At 40.9% G+C, this 25,027-nt stretch overlaps 1 protein-coding gene across 4 annotated transcripts in view; it reads right to left on the reverse strand.

Moving 5' to 3' along the window:
• The window catches only part of MACROD2 (mono-ADP ribosylhydrolase 2), a 5,612,477-nt gene that overhangs the window by 5,340,420 nt on the left and 247,030 nt on the right, over positions 1–25,027 (reverse strand). The gene's annotated exons all lie outside the window — the stretch shown is intronic.

Raw genomic sequence — 25,027 nt, forward strand, 5'->3', positions numbered from 1 at the left:
ATATGGGTTGTACTTTGTGATAGGAGTATGCAGTGTTACATGTAGTTTAAATCCTATTAATTGTAGAAGTAAGATTTATAACACACAGTCTCAGAAACCATTTTTTCTTATACTGAAGTCCTGATCAAGGACCTTTAGAAATGCCTATGTGGGATATTTTTCCAGAATGCAAAAAAATAGACTTAGTTAGATTTTATCAAGTGTGCCATCTAGAATTCCAACGAAAACAACCTATGCATAATGGAGCAAACCATCTGCCCTAAGTCCTAAAGCACAATGCCTGTCCAGAATGAACAAGGGTAATTCCGTCAATGTGATTGGCTGCTCTATGACCATTCAAATTGGTCTGAATGCAAAGGTCAAACTTATAGGTTGCAGTGTAGCCTATCATACAGGTTGAAATGTCCTAAAGGCTTCGAGGGCTGGCTTGTGGTCCAGTAAGTTTAAGAATTACTGAACTAAAGCCTTAAACAGCTTCCCTAGGACAGAAAGCTCAATTGAATGTCTAGGTTTCACATTAAACATATCTTTCAATCTTCAACTCAACATCAAAGAAATCATAAAAGTGCAAGACTCCAAATCAAACTACTTTGAAATTACAGACCTTTCATTTCGAAACAAGCATTTCAGACAGGTGAAATCCTGCATTGAGTATGCCAACTACAAAATAATACCTCATCCACTTGAAGTTATCCTACACTCAAGCTGATTGACAACATTTTGCAGGTGTAAATTGCATATTATTGCCACCCACTAAACTCTGTTAAACGCTTAGCAGCTTTTTAAAAAAATATTTACATTTTTGGAAAAATTTACAGAGGATTAGGGAATCCGCTGAAAATTTAAAAAAAAAGAAAAAGAAAAGAAAACAAGTGTGGTCTCCAGCACTTGTTCTCAATGTAGCCCGGGGTGGGCTGGGTCCCGGGGGCATGTGGAAATTTAGAAAAGGAAGGGGGCGCGTGTGGCCCCACTCCTAAGGCTGTTTCTTGCTCCAGGCACCACCACCTCTCTGAGGCTTTTCTAAATGAAAGGAAGGGGGGCTGCACCCATTCATAGGGCATTATTAAGTCCCGGCGACCACCACCTACCTGGGGCTAAATAAACAAGGTATGGGGGGGGGCAGTGTGAATCCCCCTGGGCTCCAGGGACCATCATCTTCCCTAGGCCAAGTACAAAATTCAAAAAAGGAAGAGGGCCTGCGCGGCCCCCACTCCTGGGCCATACATACACCCCGGGGGGACCACAACTTCCCAGGGTCCGGCCCATGCTAATTAAAATAGGGGGCCCTGCGGGCCCTCTGTTGAAACCATTAATGGTTCCGTGGAAGGCCACTATCCAGGGCCAGCTCCTTCTATCTCCTGAGATGTCTACCTTCAGGAGATAGTAGTTTGCTTTTGCTTGGCGAGAGCTGTGACAGTTCCTGCCAATTGAGAGCAAACACTAACTCCGCTTCCAGCAAGTGGGAGCTGTCAAACTGCTCCCGCTTGCTGGGAGTGGAGTTTTCATCTGTTTTCCAGCCTGCTGTCATGCAGCCAGGGAAAAAAACAGAAAGATTGCTCCAGCACTCAGGGAGCTGTATATTTAGCAACTCCCTGTGTGTGGGAGCAATGCTGAATCCCGCAAGGGGAAGGCAGACGGTATGCAATGTCTTACAGCTCTTTTCCCACGGTGATGGACAGCTTACTATAAGGCATCTTGAGCGTGTTTCTCAACGTTTTTGGAGATGCGTTCTTGCGGCACGAAAATATGAACACACATCTCCACCAAACAAAGAAGCACTTATTTCTGCAAAGTACAAATCATCGTAAATTCTTGCGCATGACCAAGGCAAAGCAAGTGTGTTTTCTCCGCAGTTCCACCTTGAAAAGCTATATATAATTCTCAATGGAGGTGTTAGCATCCTTGCTCTTTTGAGCACAATATCTCATTTAGGGATACTACAAACATGTAAAATGGCCTAGAAGCCCTGCCCGTTAGGCCCCACCCAATATATATTAGTGTATGCAAGGTCTTCTTGCCTTATTCCAGGGTGATGGATAGCTTACTAAAAGCCCTGTGTCTGTGTGTAAAAAAATGTATTGTTTTATTTAACAAGGGGGATATGTAGTGTCTTGTAAGTTAGCGATGATGGGACCCTTTTGGTTCTTGATTGACTCCGTAGAACTGTGATGTAAGTGTTTGGTGTGGTGAATAGATTTCTTGTTAGAATGTTGGGCTTGCAATTACACGCAGAACAATAAAGACATGTAAGATCAAGCTCAGCGTGTGGCATAGTCCGTTATGAGTACCCAAGCAGGGGAGAATGCTACATAGTCCAAAAGGTCTCCAAGATTTGTTACCACACAAACAGGGCATTGTCTAAATTCAGGAGGCCACCAGCTCAAACTCCAATAGAAGGAAGGTCCACCTAGAATGAGGACCTTTATCTTGTCAGAGTTCAACTTAAGGCAATAAGCAGTCGTCCAGTCTGCCACTACCTTTATGCCATTCATGAAATTCATCCATTCTTAATATTGTGTCATCTGCTTAACACATACACAATAGATCAAAATCCTTGATGAGTTGAGCATGAGGGGCTACACAGAGGTTAAATAATGTCAGTCTGATGGAAAAGCCCAGTGGGACTCCACAAGCTGAAGACTTGAGTAGCCACTCTAAACGCATGAACTCTCCACCACACATGGTCAAGCCTGCTTAAAAGAGAGGAATGACGCATAGAATTGAATGCGGTGACGAGCTCTAGCAACATGAGAGCAGAATCCCATGTAATTCATTTTGCACTGCAATTAACTTACCTTCTGCGCCATGATAAAGAAAGAGGGCTACTTGGTATGGATTCAAAAGTGAGCTGTGAGTGATAAAATGAGAAAGCTGGTTATTAACAACAGTTTGTTAATAATTCCTTCTGTTACTTTAGCCCGTCCGTCCTACCTCCACTAAATGTCTTCCACATTCCACAGGAGGTATTGGGCTGGAGTCAATCTGATATATTCTTTTTTGTCCACATTTGGTTCCCACCACAAATATACATAAACTTCTCCAGACCCCCGTTTGTGCTAATGTTGACTGAAACGTATATATTGACCACCTGCAATTTCTATGTTTATAGCTTAACTACTTTGCAGATGCTATGTAATGCAATATTTTTCTCGAAAAGCACTCCATCACCCCCGAGATTTATCAGCACTTTACCAATAAAAAGAATGTAAATGTCCTGCCCTGCACATATTTGGTCGGGGGGCAGTTCAGGAAGGGGGTGGCAATTGAGGCTCATTGCTTCTCTCTGCTGTGCAAGAGGTGGTGGGACATTCAACCATATTTAGAGGCTACAAATGATTTGACTGCAACTACTAACAGGACTCACGTCCAAATTTTGGAACAGAATTAAAGCACGGCTCTGTGCTGTAAAGAAATTTTAGGAGTACACTTGTTAATATGTATCTAAATGTTTTGTTAACCTAAAAGGCCAAGCACACAGGGAAGCTACAAAGCCCTTCTCCTGTTAGACAAACAAATGTCACTTTAAGTACATACAACTGCTGGTTTTCAAGCCACCACGGAACAAATGCGGTTGTTTTTTTCATACATTATCCATAATGCGTTTCTGTCTTCAAATGGGTCTGCTGAGGTGCTAAAGTCCCCATCTGGGCTTTGACTAACTAGTATACCAGATCCGTATATTCTGTAAGTCTTACTGAGTTTTTCATAATAAATTATTGAGACTGAAATAACCCATTATTGTTTGCACTTAAACATATATAGGATTACTCGAATCACGGATACTATGCTTCTACCTCACTGAAGATAGAGCGTCAACTTGACAACTTAGAGAACTCCGTAGCAGGTTTCGAATCCACCTCTTTAGCAGGCATGTATGTGATTTCATAGAAAAACTATTTCGTGTAATACCGCTACTGAGAAACCATTTAATCTAAACTGTCTGATGGAAATATTCAGAATGAATGGCATTTATCTTATGACAGAAACAAATTCATAGAATGTCTTCTTGGTCAAAATTGTCTTTTGAATGCTTATTTTTAATAGTAAATGCAATAGTTGCAAGTCTTACTTTCAGAGTGAGTTTTGTCAGATATTTAAGTGCTTTACTTCAGGGGACATTATTTCATATTTTTATATTTTAAATTGTCAAACAATTACTTTGTATGTCTATAATTTGCTGACCCATCACGACCCCTAAACACGATCCATAGACGACCCCTCACAACCCCTACAGATCAGCAATCCCTGCCCCCTTAATTCCGTCATCACACCTAAACTACACTCATCCCTGATGCTTAAAAACCCTTCCTACCCGAAAAACCCACCATCCCCGTACCATAAAATCTATCACTGCCCCTTAAACACCAGCCATCCATGACCCATAAGAACTCCTCATTCCTCTCAACTACTCCTTCCTAAAAACCCTTTTCTACATCTAAACTCCACCCATCCATGAATCATTAACCCCCTCCATCCTACACTCCACCCCATCCTGAACCCTAAACTCTCATCACGTCAGCTGCTACCCATTACTGAACCTTAAAAACCCTCACCAGCCATAAACTCCACCCATCCATGAACCCTAAAACCCCTCAAAACCCTTGCAACTCCAACCATCCCTATAAACAAAAAACACCACCTCACACACGTCATTGCCAATTACTATCATGAAATCATCAACTAAAGTCCCATCACATAAGTGTAGAACAAGATTAAACAGTCTTCAAAGCAGCCTGTCACTGGCTGAGGCTCAGCCCATCTTGTCAGTTACCTCAAAGTCAGTCCACCAATCCACACCTGGTGTTTTATTGAGAAAGAAGATCTACTCCGAAATATTAAACCATCAAATACTCACAAACAGCTCCTATAATCTCCTCTCCCATGACAACCATACCAAAATTATAAACAGCCTCAAAGCTACTATCAAAAAGGAGGCATCATCTCTTCCCCAATAATCAAATATAGCTCCACTAGAGTCCTCAAACTCTCCTTAATATTGTCATCTCCTCCAGCGGAACAGGCTCATTCCACTCACTCCTGCCCGCCCCTGTCACTCAACAAAAAGAAAGAAAAACAAATCCTAAAATAAATAACATTTAACGTAATTTGTTAATCAGCTGTTTGTCCTTGATAACAAGAAAAAGCACTGGAGGGAGCAGAAGCAATATAAGTTACTACTCCAGTCTTACTGCTGCAGATCAGGACTGCATCCTTAAGACCACTATTGTAGTGGTCAGCACTAAAGTGATATACAGAAAAAAATAACTCCGGACTGCCAGCTCTAATACATCCACCAGTAGCTTTCAACACCTATGATTACTGTTTACCAACCTGTCTTCCTCAATGCTGCCTCATTCCATAAGGGCTTACACCACACACGTATGAAGATTTTCACCTCCTTGCCCAAAGGACATCAATTAGTCCAAATGGAGACCACCGGGACCCTTCCCGGTCCAGATTAAATGCATAGATTCCTTCTCCGTCCAGTTACATTCAACCTCTGCATGAAACTGTTGGGAAGGGGAATAGGGGATGGGTCTGCTTGCTTGTTAATAATTCAACATTTAGCACTATATCAATGGCATCCATACACTAAAATCTTGTTGGATCCATTTCAAATCACTGTATACATAAAATTCAATAATACAAAGATAAAATGTGTTGTTTTCAAGGGCTGTTACATGAAGCCCCAAGTCAAGGCAACATATTGCTTCTTCGCACTTCAACTGAGTCAAATCTCATGGGCTTTGAAATAATTTAAACCAGTACATCAAGCTCACATGAATACAAAAAAAAAAAAAAGCTCACCAGACTTTGGCACCCGCCTTACAACATCTCTAGATACTGCATTCTTGGTCTTGCTACGTTTCAGCTCCCAGTGCCACATACAATTCTTCACTGTAGAGATGCATTCAATTAAAACATATCCCTTGGTTACCAAACCTGCACAGAAGCGGTCTTCGAGTTCTTCCATGATAGTGAATGGACACCAGAGACATCTTATTTAAAAACTAGGCACTTGACACACTAGCTCTTCAGAAACTACATTATTCATTTATTATCTCTGCCCTACTGTTCTGAACCGAGAATGAGGGAATCCAAAAGGAAAGGGAGCAAATTAAACCAGCAACTGCTTTATTTCATTTCTACGATGCAAAACAATGCAGACTTTCAGTGCCATCTCACAGGTTGTTACCACGGCATTTTCTCACTGCCAGCATCATACAACACACGTACCCACAATGAGACCTGTTTGCAGCATACCTCTAATTTCTAGAAAGTATCTGGAGCATAAAATGGGCCCGAATTACAGACATTTTCATTTGTAAGAGAAGTTTTACAATAAAAATATAGTACTGTTTATGCTGCTTGCCATTGACAAAAGTTGACCAAGCATTCTTAAATCCATCCACAGCTGCATAACATTAAGCTACGGTAACCTAATATTACTCAAGAGTAAATGCCATGAGATTGGTGGGGAAGTGGGTCGGTCTCGGCAGTTTGCCTTGAAAGTTTGTCAACGCCAACAAACATCTGTTTGTGTACTATCGCAAACTCTGCTGAGATGCTTTCCCACCATGGAAAGGGCTGGAGATATATACCAGTCAAGGGCTGGAGTAAACACCTTTTAAGGGTGGGAAGGGTAACAGAAAATCCACTTACGTTGAGGGGGTGTAAGATAATGGATTTCCCCATGGATAAAAAGTATTAAAAAAATCTTTAAAATTGGGGAAATCTGCATTGTGGAAAAAGCAATACCTGTGCATAGGAGAATGTGTACAGATGTGAATTTTCAGCAGTTGTGTAAATTTCTCACCCTTGAAGAGTAAGTCAAACCAGAAAGTTGACTTGATGCTTTGTGCCAAGGAGCCTCCCCCAAGCCCCACCCCACCAAACAACACACTTTGATTCATTACCCCACATGCTGTGTCCTTCTGCCAACTTCCAGGATGTCAATTTCATCTGGGCCATCGTGTTTGGCTGTGCTCGAGACAACAGCCAATATCCTCTCATGGGGAGCTGTAAGCTACACTGTTATGTTTCCCTAGACCATCAGCTCACTAAGCCAGCATCTTAAAACAATTCCGTTCTGAGAAAGCACCATCTAAGCCACTGAGCCCGGCGAGAGGTGCTGATTATGGGAAAAAACAGTCATTCATGCAGGGTCAAAAGTGATTAACTAAATGGGAGCAAAAGCGGGAGTTTGTCAGCAGTTGATGCCTCTCAGGATACCAGGCCAAGCAAATTAACCCACTGTAAACTGCATGAAAATGCGAATGCACATTGTTGACAAACTATGTCGATACCATGAGTGGCCTTAGCAATTTAACTTCCCCATGTGCACTTGTTAAGTGAGTTTATTGAAACTACACTTTTGCAACTTTAGGTTAAATAAATTAGAAAAAAACGTTTTTGTTTTTTTTATCTTTGCCATCAATTTCACAATCAACAACTGCCATTTTTAAGACCCACTTGGCATTAGAAATGATGCTGGTATACAATACCAGCATCTTAGGATGTAAATGAAAGTAGGACAAATTTGACAGGGAACGTTGAACTATGGAAAATATTTCAAGCTTCGTTGTGAAATACAGGTTTCATCGATATATGGACAGGCCCTGAACTCATCAGCAGATATTTGTCATTATTACAGTCACTGTTTTTATATAAATTATGACGCAAGAAAAGCATAATTATGCAGCACGTTTTCTGGCAGTTTTATTTTCAACCATTTGACTGAGAAATATCATTTTTGTGAAACCTGCAAATTATGTGGCAATTGTGGTTAATCTATCATTTTTGGTGCATGCTGCAGTCAACGGATCACGTAAGTCCACTGACACTCACCTCTGTCCGTTGCTTGGACAAACATTCATTCAAATTGCTTTAAATGCTCATTATTAGCTGTACTCGTAATTAAACAGATTTTTCAGGCTAATTACCATAAAATAATCTTGCAATCAAAAAATAAATTATGGGCAACCTGTAATATGGTCTTATATTGCCAACTTGAGGTTCTGTTGACATTTACGAGCAGGGCAGCTTTTGTCCTCAAGGTTTAGGATGTTTTCAAAACCCCTTGAAACGAAACTGAACCATATTACATAAGTATGGATTATGTATTCTATGTCTATTAATTTTTTTGTGTCCTTCTTGCACAAAATATATGGTATAAAAATCCATATTTTACAGCGAACATCAAAATAGGAAAGAATTTTACGGGCCCTGAGAACAACATGTTACTTTATCATAACATGAACAGCCAAACCACTCATACATTTAACAGTTACTCATTAGGTATGTGTTACCCATTATGGATGTCTTGGTTTCCTAATAACTTTGGTGACATGTGGCAACATTTTACAATATTTTCCAGAGATAAGTTATTCTACTTCAGCTCCTTCCTTGAAATTTTCTGGGTGATCCTCCAAGGAGCAGAGCCAAGAAAGGGGGGGGGGGGTGTGTGTGTGGAGGGGGGGGGGGGGGGGCAGAATGCAATTTTCCCATGCAATTGCCAGAGGGATTTTTAAAAAGCTCTACTGCCAAAATGGCTGAATGGAATTACACCCAATTTGGCTGAAAGCTAGGCGGCCTTTATACAGTTTAGTGTAGATCAGTACCATAGTTTTTGAGAAATTAAAGTTTAAGGTTTATAGATATCTGGACAGTTGGGTATGTGGGACTCCCATGAGAGTCCCGTAGGCATGCAACTTAAAATAATGGAGCACTCAGATTGGCACAGAGTGCTTTTTCCCCGTCTGACACCTCTCTCCCATGAGAGCAAGAAGCTCCAGCGAGTCCGCCAGGAGCTTGCACTCTGACTGGCTGGCTGCAACATGAAGAGAAATTTTGTAGCTGCCATTACAGGACCTGGGTACTCGAAAAAAAGAATAAAGTGCAATAGGCCATAGTACTCTGACTCGTGGGACCCTCGTTGATTGGTCAAATTTTAACAAAAAGATGTTTTGGGGTTGCTGCGATCCTGCAGGGAACCAATGTGACCCCTTACCCCCGACAGGATCGAAAAACAATTTAAAAATCAAACTAATAAGGACCCCATGATGCGACTGTGTGGCAGGGGGTTGGCTACCTGTGGGATGTAGGCATAGCGCCTGGCCTAAGGACCGTATGGCAGTGGGTTGGCCCTGTAACCAACACCAAGCTGTACACCGCCAAAGGCCATGCATGCAAGGTGCTTTATGTTACAAAAAAAATCCAGAGAAATTCACTGAAAAAAAAAAAGTGACAATATAGTTAGGCAAGCAACTATAACTTGTGTCCTCGCCACACACTGCCTGTGACCAACATATTACAACACTTATGACATGTTCTGTGACATCATCCTTAACATCACTGATGACCCACCTTGCTGGCCATAACTCTATCAGCTCCTATCCGGCCACCTCTAGCCTATCTCAACCCTACTCCCTAAGCTTGCCGCCCTGAAGTGTCTTGCCTCATATGTTGTTAGTACCTTCTGTTTTTGTATACTACATCGGACAGTGGGTTGTTCCTGATTCTATTATATCTCTCCATTGCCTCATATATGAATGTGTATGGTGCTTACTTCATGGTGTGTATGGTATTGGCAACATTACATAATGTTAGACAAAAAACATAAATGAAGTGGAAAAAATAACATAATTGATGACAACTAAAATGACATCTCTACCCATAGTCTCGGAGGGTGCAATTTTTAGTTACTGTAGTTAAAACTGGTGAACTTCAGTGTTTTTTAGTTTCATGTTACGTTTTAACTGATATGTTCACCTACGACTTTAATTTTACCTTTGTTTTACAGTGAATATATATATATATATACATATATATACACACATATATTTCTGTTTCCAATGACAAAAACAAAGGTCTTTCTCTCCTAACCCAACTTAAGATACACGCACATCAGAAATTCCAAAATTATAATTATAACTTAAATGCATAATTTATGCACCACCTTCACATTACTTTAAGTTGCACACCTCCATACAGTCTGATCACCTCACTCACCACATTAACTATAACTTACCCCTTCTCCATGCACTAGCTATACCCTTGCATATTTCTTAACTTATATCATGTGAAATCAGCATTCAAACAACACATGACAAATTACATGATTTGTGATAGCACAGTTCATGGTAGAGTGCGAGTTATAGTTAATGTAGTCTGAGAGGACCAGACTATGTACGGAGGTCAACAACTAATAGTAACTTGAAGGTGGTGTGTAAATTATAAATTTGAGTTAGAACTACAACTTTAGAATTTGTACTGTTTGTGTAGCTTAAGCTGGGTTCCTATAGACAGAAGAAATAACGTTTTCCTAACGATAAACTATACTTAACCTTTGTTATTTTAATTGAATATATATATATATATATATATATATATATATATATATATATATATATATAAAATAAAACTGCCACCGACTTATATATGGGCCGCGTGCAAGTTAGTGTATTCTTGCAGCGAACAAGAAGCAGGGGCTAGTGGACTTGCATTTTCAGTAATGCAAAAACAGACTATTAATTTGTCAAAAACCTCTCCTGTCATTTTGAGATATTTTATTTCCTAGTCATTCATTTTTAATCCCAGCAACCAAATGTGAGCGCCACTCTTTCAACCCCCCCTCACCCTCACAACAAAAAAAAGAAAACGCACACGTTGCGTGTAGAGTTTCTGGCATTGTTTAAGCACCTTGTGCACCTCACCAGTGGCAGACCCCCTCTGCTCGGTTAGTCTTTTTTGGGGGGTTATTATGAGCTTTAGCATCTTCAGTAACACATCCCTTTCTCTGCTCACTCAGGCGGAAGAGCTTTCTCTATAATTATTTTGTGCTGAATGAGAAATAGAGCTCTTCTACTTTAGAAAATAACCCTCGGCAGCTTTTGATTAGGTTCCTGTTTTGAAAAGCAGGTTAAATTGCTGCACGGACAACAATGGACGCCAAACCCCACAGAGGACAGCTATGGCGGTGTTTATACACCAGGGGAAAAGCCGCCTCAGTTCCCAGGCTGGTGCAGTGAGATCATTCGTACAGCTCTTGGGAGCAGCCAATCGGGTGCCGGCCCTTTCTTGGGACCCTTTTCAAAACAATGGCGTCTGGCCTGCAAGCGGGGTCAACGCAGTTAAGTCAGACTACACGTAAACAGCAACAGCACTCTACCTTCGCCAACAAGATGGTGCAACGAATTAAGTGCTCTCTCCTGACATCTCGTGTGACCTGGAGGTCATAAATTCGAATTCCCTTAAGCCAACTCCGCATTTCATTCTCTCAAACTCAAAGTGCTTGGCGTTAACAAATTGTTTAAAAGTATCGAGGTATTTACAGCAGATACAAACAGCAAATGAGTGTCAGACGTTCTTACATTATTATGATGCCCGGGTTGCTCTGCGGATAAAGAATTGCATTTATCATTGTATAACGAGTTCATTTTAATGGGTGGCTACTTACATAGAATGATTTTTTTTTATAAGCAGCAGGATTTCACATACCTGGCATTGTTCCAAACAGCATAAACAGTAAACGAAAATCAAGCAAGTAATCGATGGTTATTGATATACATAGAAACAGAACATCAAAACAAAGATCAATATTCTTTTTTTCTTTCAACGAGGAGTATGTACGTGCCTACAAAGCCAAGTGTCTAGCAACGAAAATGTTCCGGGAACTAACCACAAAAACCGAGGGTAACATCCACAACACACCTATAACACCTATAAATGCACTTTTTAAAACACCAGTCTTTTAAAGTTGTGAAACCGTCACTCTTTGTAAACAAGCTAACCGCACTTCATCCCACAACACAGTTTTTGTGCAGCGGCTCCTGGCAGAAATTGGAGCCATATTATTTTTTGGCTCAAATCCTTTTATTCGCAATGATCATTAAGACAAGACTCAATTCAAACATTTTTCCAATGGGTTTTAAAACACCCATTTTGTTCCACTGCTTTTGACCACACACTAGTCTCCTCTTAATTTGTCGACACCCAGAGGAGTATTCGACGTGATTGATCAGTGAGGCGGAGAAATGGGGTCTACCAACAAATTAAAGTGGTGTGGCTAACTTTTCTGAGCGGTGTTTCCTTCAGAACTCAATTAATGTCAGACATTTCTGTCTGTAGAAGGAAAGGCGAAACCCCCAGTGACGTTAAAAATCCTTTCCAAATGTATTAGTTCAACAACTGAACTGAGGCAAGGTTGGCCCACCAAATGCAGCGTAAGGACCTTCCTTTACAACATCTCCAAAACATCTCTAAGCCGCCCACCAAAGGGTGGAACAAACCGCATGATCGAAATAGTGCACAGTGCGAAGCAATCCTGCAAGGACACATATTATACATTAATTCATTTTAAAGTCAGCACACACATTCTGCTGATGAAGGGGAACAAATAGCCCTGAATAGAAGGATACAATTATCCATTTCCCTTCTGACACAAAATCCCACCACAGCAAAGAAAACTGGCATGCCATAGGAGAAGTAAGATGAATGGCGCTAGCAGATATTAATCTCAGTGGGGCAGACCGGAGAGCAGCAGCCTTGACTCTGTATAAAACTGTCAGACCTGGACAAAAGAGAGCGGAAAAGATGAGGCGCCAGCAGAGAATGATAACCACTCGAAGAGGGAATTGCTGTCCATGGCACGTGGATCAGCCCTAGCAGTAACGTTTAAAGAGATGGGAGACAATGTCTGTTGGAATACATTAAAATATTAACAAAGGTGTTAGGATTGAAGGATGCTCTTTGCAGTTGCCGGTTAGGATCTCTCCTGGGAAGCCAAAAGGGGGCGTTTTGATCAGAAATGCAGCAAATCTGCTGGCACTTACAGTCATCATTAGCAACTTTCTAGATTTCACATAGACTTAAAACTCTCTTAATCAACATAGAATCGGTTGGGTTGTACCAGAGTTAGACAATGATAGAAGAAGCAGTTTCAGCATGTTAAACAGCTGTTGGAAAAAATATCCCCCAAAAACTGGGGCTGTAGATTTTATTTAGGACATCTGTGCATTCTGGGAGCTTTGCTTTTTGATTCACTTGAACCAAAAGGACTATTGCAAGGACAAGGAAACCTAGGATTGGAAGCACAATGTTGTAGCAATGTAACACAATCTTGCAGGCCTAAACCTCCAAGAAGTAAATGCTATCCATTTACTGTTTGGGCATTAATGAAAATATTAAAGAAACTGAGGGGAAAGTTCTTGTTCAAGAAATGAAGACAAAGGAAGTGAAATTTAAAAGGGGCCTTAGTGAATCACCCCTCAAAGACAGTCACCAACTCCATTCTAGTAGATGTGTATTTTTATGGACTGGCTTGACAGCGCAGTGGTCGCAAGACAATTATGTAAGCATTTTTAGAGAGGGCCTTTGGCTCTGTCCATATCTGAGGAGCCATGAGCACATGTTTTGATTGGGCAGAAGTGTGCTTCCACAAAAAAGTGCCTGCCCTCCAGAGAGCTGTGATGATGTTTATTTAGGCAGCTACTTTAACTCCAATTTTCAGGGGCACACACATGTCATTTTAATCCTATTAAAGTGTTCTATACAATTAGGTAAGTTACTGTGTTTTTTTTTCTAGCAGCAGCACAGATGGGAGGATGGCAGTCACAAACCTACATGTATTGCAACTGTCACCTGACCTTTTAACCTGCACCAATATTTTTCTACAGTTCTTAGCTTATACACACACACATACGTATCTATTCCCATTTTCTTTTCTTGTAATGCTTCACATTACCACGCAACGTCCCTTTAAAATCAGACACATTGGTATTGCTAATGCTTGTTAGTCATATTAACACATACCTACAAGTATATCACCTTGGAAGAAAGAAATGTCTTTAAAAAAAGTGTGCATGTTTTTTTGTTCTTTCTGAAAACACAAACATGATAAAACATATTTTAAATGGGCATATAAGAGTGACAGGTTGCCTCTGTTCAAGTATTCTGTCTATCAATCCAGCTCGTCCTGTGGGGCTGAGAAAAGGGAATAAGCTGAAAGAAGGCTTGCTTGTGGGTCTAAGACAGAAACAACAAAATACGAAGATGATGATAATCGAATTCCTAAAGGAAATTCAATTTCCTTTTATAGAGGAGGGAAGGATGAACTCCTGTAATACACACACACGGTCATTAAAGAGGCCCTTCTCTAATTCAGGAGACGAAAATCAGACAGCTTGGTGTATAAATGTACATAATTTGAAAGCTGAATAGTCTGATTCAATGGCAGCTCGTGGTATGGAAAAAGGAGCAGTGCAGGGAGGCAACAAAAAAAATAATTTTACATTTAAAAAAAAGAAAAAAACCTTACCTTACACACCGTGCCGCTCCTCTCCTCTCCTCTCTTCCACTGCAGGCACAGGCTCCCAGCCTGCCTTGTATCCAATCCTAATGCTGCATTTATGCTGCTGGCAACATGAAAGGAGCTTTAGGATTGGACAGAGTGTCCAGCCAGGGTGCTCCGAGGCAGACTAAAAGTGACTGCCAGCCTAGTGCACATGTATGATTGGCCAGTCAAACATGCATGCGCACTGAGGGGTGTTCATCACAGCCCGTGGCCGTGCACTTTTTACCAGCTGCTGGTGGCGGGGGCGACGCTCCTCCGCCATAGCGGAAAAGCCCCCCCTGGCCTGATTGCTATGGTAAAATGTACATTGCATTTTTCACATCGTAAATCTATAAACTGCACTTTGATTCAATTCAACATTGTTTTCTGATATGTGGAATCAAAAGATGTAGTACTTTAACTGTAAAAAGAGTATATATCAAAAGGGAACCAAAGTGATTAATGGCTACATCTGTTGAAAATATTTCTTTCTTATATTGTAGGCTCTTTTTATACATAGACCCCTTGTTGACCCCACAATCCTCAAGGCAACACCAGTAGTCAGTCCCCATTCACAACATCAACTCATAGCCAGCTTAAAACGTTCATTCTTGTAGTCACGCAGCTTGGAAATATTCTATGGAATTGAAAAGCATGTTTGTTAAGTGATGCACTATCACACTGACATAAAGCGATCTTAGTAAGGGTTTACAGATACTCGACATAGTTAATAGTGCCATTTCTATCTTAAGAACATGGACCTTGGAAAAGGAATGTCTCCTGGACACTCTGCTTCCTAGTTCTTTGACTTTTATTGCATCTCTCATTTCATAGTAGTATTAACTTTCACTATGTACTTCTTTCAAATTGTTAGTGGTGTGTTTAATCTAATGTATAAGTATGGCCCTTGTTGTTCAAGGACATGGGCTAGGGTAGGTATTGAAGCAGGATCTCCCTAGTATGGAATGTTCATTAGATGAATCAGTGGGTCTGTGGATTACACCAAGAGTTGATACAAAAATCTACAAAACAGCAAAATGTAACCGACCCTCCCTTCATTATCTCACACTTGTGTTCAAGTTGAAATTCTCCATTTTGTTTTTCTGGTGATGTTTTTCTGATCGTTTGACTAGTTAAATTTGATTTTCAATGTTGTTATCTAGGTATGTAGTCTTATAAATGTGTTTTTATAGTTCTAAATAAAAAAATAGTAAGTATTTAATAGTGGCATTTTTTGCCAATCTGCTGGAAAACAAGTGTGGGGATTTGAGAGTTGACTGTTGTCTTTGAGGGTGATGTTTGAGTGATACCTAAAAATGAAGCCCAGCCAATATCTACATTTATCAGACTCCTCGCTCTTTTTGGAGAACCTTGAGAAATTGCACATTTTAGTTCAGAAATATCTGAGATATAGTGATGTATCTGGGAAGCGGTCCAATGGCATTTTCAGGACTGTGACCTTTCATATTACCTTAGAGAATTTTTTTCATACTAAAATCAAGCAAGTTTGCAAGCACATATAATACATGTGTGGTAGTGTACAATTTTTAAACAGGTGTTTTTTTTTTTTTCTTAGTAATACATGATTGGTCAGGACAACAGGGGAGTGGACCAGAAAAAAAGGGTGGAAGGAAAAGGAAAAAGAACAATTTTTTTTAAAATATCAGTACATTACCTGTTTTGTTGATTGATTCAAGTGAAATTAGAATCAAGATTCTACCACACTTATTACATCCTGCGTGATTTGTTTCTCTTATCTCAATCTCAAGTGATGGAATCAAAAGAGAAACCTAATAAAATGACTAATCTACGACTAATTATGTCTTAGATGGGTTCTATACTTTGAGACTGTTTTATACTGTGGGACCATTTTATCAGAGACACCTGCAAAACCACTTTGCTGAAGAAGGTCTAAAACATGGGTACTCACAAACATTTTCTTTGGGGGCCACAAAATACTGCCTGTGGAACGCCCAAGGGCAGCACCAATGCCAGCAGGGCAAGGGTTGGGTGATGAAAGTTAGGCGTAGGTGGAGGCGAAGCATATGCATGGTGTGAACAGCAAACCATGCCTTCAAATGACTTATGTTTCCTACTGGTGCTCTACTCTCATGCACCAAGAATTAAAAGACAAAGCATTAACTTCTAAAGTAAAACGTGAGAGGAAAAGAGATACTCATCTGGTGGCTGAATTGCAAAATGTGAAACCAGAAAACCTGGCATCAGTCCTAGCTTCCCAAATTGACCAAACCCTGTGATCCTAAGCAGTTGGTTAATTTCACTTTACCTCCTTTTTCTTCATTACCACATGTGAGAGCCTCTCGAAATACAGAAGGTCAGGATGTGTGCAATTCAAAACCTTCTTGAGTTTTATTTAATAAACTAGAATTAAGGCTCCCGGTTTTATGGTATTTCTTTTTTTAACATTTCTCTCTGTATTCATCCACATTTATTTTGTGTCCATCTTACTGTTATTTATCCATATTTAATTTGTGTTTTGATAATAAATGAAGTCATAAAATGGTACAATTCCACGTTTAACTGATGTCATACATTCATACTTTGATGCCTACCACGTTTTAGCAAATTAAGCAACCAAATATAACAAAACATTATAGCAACAGGTAAATAGGATTATTATATTTCATATACATGTTAACAAATTGCTTATATTTAAGGAATTTGCATCCTGCTTTTAACTCTCTGTGCTATCTGTGCAGCTGTTTGCATGGAATTTACAAAAGACAGCATGGGAGTCACTCACAAGAAGCAAAATGTTCAATATTTTCCGCTTTCAAAAATAAATACAGAAAGGAAACACATTGTTTTCCGTCTGTATTTATCTATAAGAATTAGTAAAAACGGAGAAGTGGGAGCATTAACTATAATGTTGTTCCAATTATATAACAACGAAGGGCACCTGACGAACGTATGGCCTCTTGGTTCACGAATGGCTTGGTTTTCAGAATGGGGGGGCGGCATGAATGTTTGCAAGATCACATTTGAAAACTATTACTTCTAATAAATGCCTCTCAGTGCAATGATATAATCTGATCTAGTAAGGTAAAACACTGATGCATATTAATAAAATCATTATTTTGAAGTTTGCAGAGAGTTTATCAAGTTTTTACATGATTAGTGCATGGTGTCTTTAAAACTAAGTGTTCCTAAAGATAAGTTGTCTAGGTCACTTAGTTAACATGTAAATAAAGTATGCCTGTTTCACTGTTTTCTGAATGTTCGTGCTCAGTCAAGTGAACAGCAGCCCTGTGATGCCGATCCCCAGGGGACCGCAATGAAAGGTCAGGAGGGCTATACTTTGAGTATGCCTGGTCCAAGACTATCCCGGAGATCTGTCAGTATGCCTATTTATTATAGACCTTATCAGTCAGAACCTCTCTTATAAGGGGCCCTATTAATTACGATGGCCATCTATGCCGGCACTATCTGTCAGGATGCCTATCTAGTTCAAGCCCAGAAAATGGGAGCTCGATTGATAAGGGCCAGGACAGATGGGTGTTACACCGGCCATTATCAGTCAGAACATCCATCTATTCCAAGCATTAGCAATTGAAATGCCCATCTATCCCTCGCACTATCATTCAGAACATACCACACCTTGATGATCCGATAATTTGTCTGATAATTTCCTTGCCAAAAACTTGAAACAACTATTTTAATAAGTGCATCACTGCTGTTATATATGCAAGCTACGTTTTGTCAGAATGGCACTTTATGGCAAAAGCTACAGTTGATTAACTTTTGCCTTCAGGTTAATTATGTTTGGCTAGTTAGTCTGAGATGCCCTCCTGAAAACGCATCTGGACAATTGTTTGATCCAACCCAATTAAATTAGATGCAAAATTGTAGTAGATGGCTGAATGCACAATACTATCTACCAATGCTTCTCTTAACTAACTGTAAAGAGCTTTTGAAGCCACCAAAGACAAATGTGGCTTTCACCAGATCAATTCAACAATTTCCAGATCATCATGAGTTGAAGGCCAGTGCTTGTTGCTGTTCAGAAAGCTAGAAGCAAACACTGGCCTAACTAACTTGGAAAACCAGGCACCTGCAAGTACAGGCTGAAGATTGACTGGTCCACAAAGTTCCAAAAGCTGAATTTAGCTATGCAGTTTCTACTCCTCCGTATCACTCTCTTGGAGAATCTTCAGTAACAATTCAGAGAGGGGCACAACCGGAATGGCAGGAAGAGAAGTAACCATGCCTGTAGCATACATAACTGTTAATGCCTGGGAGGTCCTGTGGCAAGCCTCTTTATGAAAAGGTATTTCAAAGAAATCACTCATTAGAGACTTCAAGGTCAGAAAGAAACATGGCAGATCCTGAGCTAAAGATTTTACAGTACTTTTGAACACATGATTGGGTGAATGAGTTTGGAAGCTGAACTGGCACACAAGCTGTAGGATGAGCCGGACGCACAGGGTACAAAGATTATGAGCATAATAGCCTTCATGAGAGAGGATGTTCGTGCTATGGGACTGGAACTATCAGGACTTACTGAAGAGTGTTTGGGGTCTCTGGGTGGCAGAAAGTTGCAATCTGCTTCTCCATCTTCCACTTAAGTCTTAGGTGTCCAAACTTGCCAGTTTATACTGGATGACAGAGATGGTCACCAGGACAGTGATGCCCATCACGATCTCTATCTTGTGTATGGTTAGTGTCTGGTCTTGGCCACTACATTTTTATGACCTCAGTTTCTCAATCTTAAATGGCAATCGTTGACTTCTGGGTTTATGTAAAGTAATTTGGACAGTATTTAAACCAGTGCTGCCTTCTAGTCTGTGTCTGGCAACATCCATAGTTCTGATATTGATATTATATATTAATCGCAGTGAATACCCAGAGGCATCTTGGCGCTAACATCAGGACAGGCAGAAGTACCAGAGAAGACAAGCCTTAAAAAAGCCAAGTTTTGAGTTGCTTTCTAAAATTAAAAATGTTCTGCTGAAGTTTAAGTTTGAAATGGAGTATGTTCCACAATTTACAAGTGGAAAAAACAAAGCTTCTTCTGCCCCAAGAGACTTTTTTGCAATTAGGGACTACAAGTCTTCTGTATATGGTGGTATGGAAGGGTCTCCTTGATACATACCACATGCATCTCTTTTCTCAAGAACTATGGGCCTATTCTGTGAAGAGATCTGGGACCATACAAAGTGCCTTGAAGGTCACATGTTTCTTGACTGGGAGCCAATGGAGTGTGTCTCTAATGCTTGAGACATTTAATGAAATTTGGGTATATTCTTTAAGAGTCAGACAGTGGCATTCTGTAGAAGCTGGAGTCGATTAAGTGATCCTAGATGAAGACCCTGATACAGTGCATTGCAGTAATCTAGCCCGGACAGTATCAGCGCAATGACAACTGATTGTTGTAGCTCAAACAGGATAAAAGGAAGAATTTTCTTCAGCATTTTGAAAATAAAAAAGCAGGATGAGATGAATTTGTCGACTTGATCTCTAAAAGTAAGGCTGGCATGAAACATGACCCCTAGGTTCCTAAATATCAACACCGAACTGGGAAGGACGCCAAGGGATGGAAGCCACCAGGAAGAGTTCCAAAATGAGGTGTCCTTGGTTTTATCAGAACTTAGCCTTAAACAATTATATCTCATCCAATTGGCAACCTCACTCATACAATTGTTGAAGGATTGAGAGACCTCTGCAGGATTCAGGGGTGTGGAATTTATTAAAATATCCACTCGTCCATGGGACAAGTTGGTTCCTAAATCTACTTGTCCTGTAAACAAAATCTACTTGCCCCTTTGATGCTATGTAGTGCTGTAACAAAGTATGGCAGCAATCTCCTTATGTAAGAGCTCTGATAATCGCCTCTCTGATTAAGCTAGGGCTAGCAATTTCAAGCCCTACTATAGCAATTTCCTAGTTCTGCCACATTTCCACAGATCTACATGCTATAGTAATCAGTAAGCAATAGTTCCAGGTCTGGAATGCCTTGGAGTCTGTGAACCCCTTCTAGCTTGCATGTTTTAAGGATTTGTACCAGTTCTTCTCTAATCTTTTCCTACACTAAGAAAGGTTGGAAATGTACTCCTGACAAGGGCAGAAGTAGAAGTTCTTCCAGGGCAGAGATCAAAGTAGTTGGAGGGAAAGTTAGCTTGTTAACGCTGAAGAGATTTCCACATAAGCAAATCTACACTTGCATATTTGCTCATGCTAAAATACAGTTCACAAATATTTTCTAGGAGTACGATTTCCTGGTCTACTTCTGTAAATTCTTGTGAATTATTGAAAGCCACTTAGGAAAAGACATATACCATGGGTGCACTTTTGTGACTTTCTTGAAGAATTGGGCCCCCAATTAGGTCTGGCGTTAACCAAGACATTTTGTTTTTTTTTCAGATTCTGTTTCTCTTTCTATCCATCTATCGACTGGCTTTGCTGCGAATGGTAGTATTCTGCTCTTCCACAAGGAGCATATTGGCACACAAAGTAGTTTTGTTCAATGCCAGGGACTATTGTGCCAATGTGTGCTTTTTGAACCCAAAAAAAGCTTATTTTGCTTTTTGCCAATGTTTGTCATAATAGTGAGGGTCAGGCAGCTCCCACAAAAAATAAAGTGTTACAAAAGCCATGTCAAAACAAGACACGCATTGACAAAACCATAAGACTGACAACCAATGTTCGATTGGTTGGCTTTGCCAGTGCTTGTTTATTTTCATGTTTCCCATATTCTTTTTGAAAATGGTTACACTGACTTTCCATTATGAATATTTTTTTAAAATACTAGCATGCATCAACACATTTTACTGAGTGCTGCTTCAAAGAAATAGTACCTAAAAGTTCACATTAATTTAGCAAAACTTTTTTTTCCTACTTGCATTTTTTTCTGAACATTATATTTTGAAAACACAGAATCAATCTTGCTTACAAGCTTCTGCAAACTTTTGCATCCAATCGGAGAGCGTTATGGGAGCATTACATGTAGCCTCATATTGTTAAACTTTTGAAACTTGTGAATATGTTTTTTTTCCTGGACCCACTTTCAGTACAGTGTGACCATACAATGTTTATTTAGAGCCCTCACCCTAATAATAAAGGCTTTGCATGAAGGAACCATAAATACAAGTTCGAACAACATTAACTATTGGACACAAATATTACCTCAACTGCAGACAGATACCTTCCCTGTAAACTGGGAGCCCAAGGGTTTGTGCTGCAGGGAATTGGGCCGACTTGTCAAATGGGCAGAATAAACATTACAACGTGTTGTCCTTGACCCCAAACAACATGTCGTGGGTGTTGGGCTGTAGGAATTCCACACCCCTGAGTATTGCTCGAAATGGGCATAATGATTTGCTTGTCATTTGCGTAAGCTATGGTGGAAAAGTCAAAAGATTTAATGAGTTTCAATAAGAGGGTCACATAAATGTTAAAGAGCATAGGGCTCAATGATGAGGTAAGGAGATGGATTTTGATCTGGAATCCAGGAAGCATGCAGACTGTCCCCCATTGGAGAGAAAGGAATCCAGGAGGTCTAAAGCTGATCTGTGGATTACAATATTGACTAAGTGGTTGATGAAGATACCATGACTCACAGTGTCAAAGGCAGCAGACAGATCTAGAAGAATCAATGCCACCTCCCCATCATTATTCATGATTGTTCTTATCTCTTCTAAGGCTACCACCAGTGCTGATCCTGTCCTATGGTTGGATCCAAAACTATGTTGGGCCTCATCTATTTAAAAATTCTGAAAGGACGATTATAAGATGCTTTTCAAGAATTTTCGCCGGCACTGTTAGGAGCAAGATAGGGCGGTAATGTTTTTCCTTGTTGGGAGTAAGAGAAGGTTTTCTCAACAGGGGAAGTATGGAAGCTTTTTTGCCATTCATTGGGAAACTGACCAGAGGTGATGGCACTGTTCATTAATTTTATCAGAATAGGTGCAACTGTTCCAGCTATGGCCAGTTATGCCTACTGCACACTAGTTCACTAACCTAGCCACATTCCTTTGTGTGCATGTTTTTTTTTGGGGTCCTCTTTCAGGTTCTAGTTTAACTGCTTGCTAACTTTTATCTGTTCAGTTATGATTGCATCCTTATCAGTAGGAGCCAGTTTCTAAGTTGTCCTCTGGCATAATGGTAGTAAATGTGTCTGCTCTTGGTTTATCTTGAACAGTCAAATACTTAAACTGGTTAATAATTTCTTGCTTTACAGGAGCTGCAAACCTTCTTAATTACCAGAGCTGCATGACTGTTTTCTCCCGAGCCCTATTTCCCTTATCCAACTTCTGTGGTACAAACAGGGATCAGAGCATTAAGAAATCAGGAGGCTGATGTATTATCTTCGCACAGCTGTATTCTGTCCTTGACAAGAGCTAGCCAAGGTCTCGGAGGGGATGTGGACTCCCTTATGGTTACCTTGTCAATTCTGACCTAAACGTTATCGTCCAGTGCTGTGGCTACTACCATGCTGAGAGACACCAGAGAGCGAGAACACAGAAATCTGAATGACTCTACAGGTGCTTCTGTGACATAAAACTGGGATCCTGACCCTCTGCATGTTTGAAGTTTCTGTAATGAATTCGAGGTAGTAAACAGTGAGAGAGAGAGAGAGCAGCTTTACTGAGGCTTTACATTTGTTTAACCCGTCTAAAGGACCACTTCTTAAACTAATTAAAGGCCAACCAGACCTGGTGCATACCCTCGGGGACTCAGCAAGAGATATTAAACAATGGGGCTTGTCCTGTTCTTATAAACAGCATCTCCATCAATGTCCAGTTGCTTGTGATAAGTCACAAGTAAAAAAACATATACATGGCACATGAGTATCAGAAACTAGACGGCTCTACAAGAGTTCTCATAACTATGAGCTATTCCTTGAAAAAGGCTTTCAACTGCATCTCCAAGGTGCATGCTTCGGTGGGCTGTTATGATGGGGCTGCAGTATCGCCTCCCTGGTGTACACGTATAGATGGGTGACTCTCCAATTGCATCTACAGGATTTTCTCTTGGTGGAGTAGAGATTAAAGAGGTGGTTCACTAGGTCATGATCACTGTCTGCTACTTTTTAATATGGTGTAGCTGGACCGGACCGCACAACAATATTCAAGTATGAATGGTGTGATTTTTTCTACAGAACTGAAGACAGCGACTGGGAGGATCACATTTTGGAATCTGGGAGATGAATTGCTTTAAATCCGTACTTGCCATAGCAGGGCAGCTCCGAAGATTTACAGAGAAAATTAGCACCAGGAGTGTTAGAAATTGGGTCTGTAGTAGACAGTCAGTTTACACAGTGTCCAACTAGGGACCCTCACTCTGGTCAGGGTAAGGGAGTCACACACCTAAGATAACCCCTGCTCATCCCCTTGGCAGCTTGGCTCAAGCAGTCAGGCTTATCTCAGAGGCAATGTTTAAAGTATTTGTACACACATACAGTAACACAGTGAAACACCACAAAAGCACTCAGCACCAGTTTAGAAGAATAGCCAATATTTATCTGAGTTAAACAAGACCAAAACAACAAACATCCAACATACACAAGCAAAGATACAAATGTTCAAAGATTAAACTTTGGAATAGCAGTTAGTAACACAATAGCTCCAACTGGGGCTATCACAACGTCTTGATGGAGTCATTCCCAACAGTCCATCGCCACTTGCGAGGGAGTGCGGGCCTGTCACGGAGTCACACAGACCCCAGGTATAGTATCTTTGAAAACGATGTAACAAAGACGATGCACGGAGTCAGAGAGGTGAGGCGTTGCTGGAGCCAGTGTGGCGTTGGTTACTTAACTGCTAGGCAGTGGAGGTGATGTGTCGGTTCCTTACGGTTGCAGGGGAGGTGAGGCAGTTTTGGTTCCTTATGATCCTGTGGGGGTCTATGAATCCAGCAGGTCCAGATGCGAGGTGTCAACTTTGCAGTGTTGCGATCACACCATGGGGCCACAGATGCTGTGACTGAGTCAGTTGTCCTGGACGTCGGGGACATGCCACTCAGGCTGTGGTGGGACTTCAGAGGCGCTTGCGGCATCGGTAGCAGTCCATGTACTCAATGGGGACCATGGGTCCTGGTGCAGGCAGCAGCACGGAGTCAAGACATCAGCACCGGTTCTGAAGTTGCTCTGGTGTTGATGCACTTGGTTTCTTCTTCGTTACACCAGAACTCACTCCTAAAGGCTCAGAAACTGGATTTGGCACCACTTGGCGAGTCAGGACTCTGAGCAAGAGGGCCCAGGTGCAGGTAGATTAAGTCTTTGATGTCCCTGGGACTTTTAACAGGAGGCGAGCTCAGTTCAACCCCTCTGAGAACCTTGTAAAGCAGGATGCAGAAAGCAAAGTTCAGTCCTTTTCCTCACAGGACAGACGCAGCAGGTCAGCACAGCAAATCAACAGGCAGAGTGGTAGTGCCTTCTATGGCATCTAGCTCTTCTTCCTGGCAGAATGTCCTCAGTCCAAAAGTGTTGTGAAGTTGTCGTCTCAGAGGCTCAATACTTATACTCATTTCTGCCTATGAAGTACGCAAACTTCAAAGGAAAGTCTTTGTAGTGCACAAGACCCTGCCTTTCCTGCCCTGCCCCTAACACTCCAGGTGGTTGGAGACTGCTTTATGTAAGGACAGGCACAGCCCTATTCAGGTGAAAGTGTCACCTCCTCCCATTAGTCTAGCTCAGGAAGACCCATCAGGACATGCAGGTCACACCGCAGCTACCTT

This window comes from Pleurodeles waltl, chromosome 5 (genome assembly GCF_031143425.1).
Source record: "Pleurodeles waltl isolate 20211129_DDA chromosome 5, aPleWal1.hap1.20221129, whole genome shotgun sequence".
NCBI lineage: Eukaryota > Metazoa > Chordata > Amphibia > Caudata > Salamandridae > Pleurodeles > Pleurodeles waltl.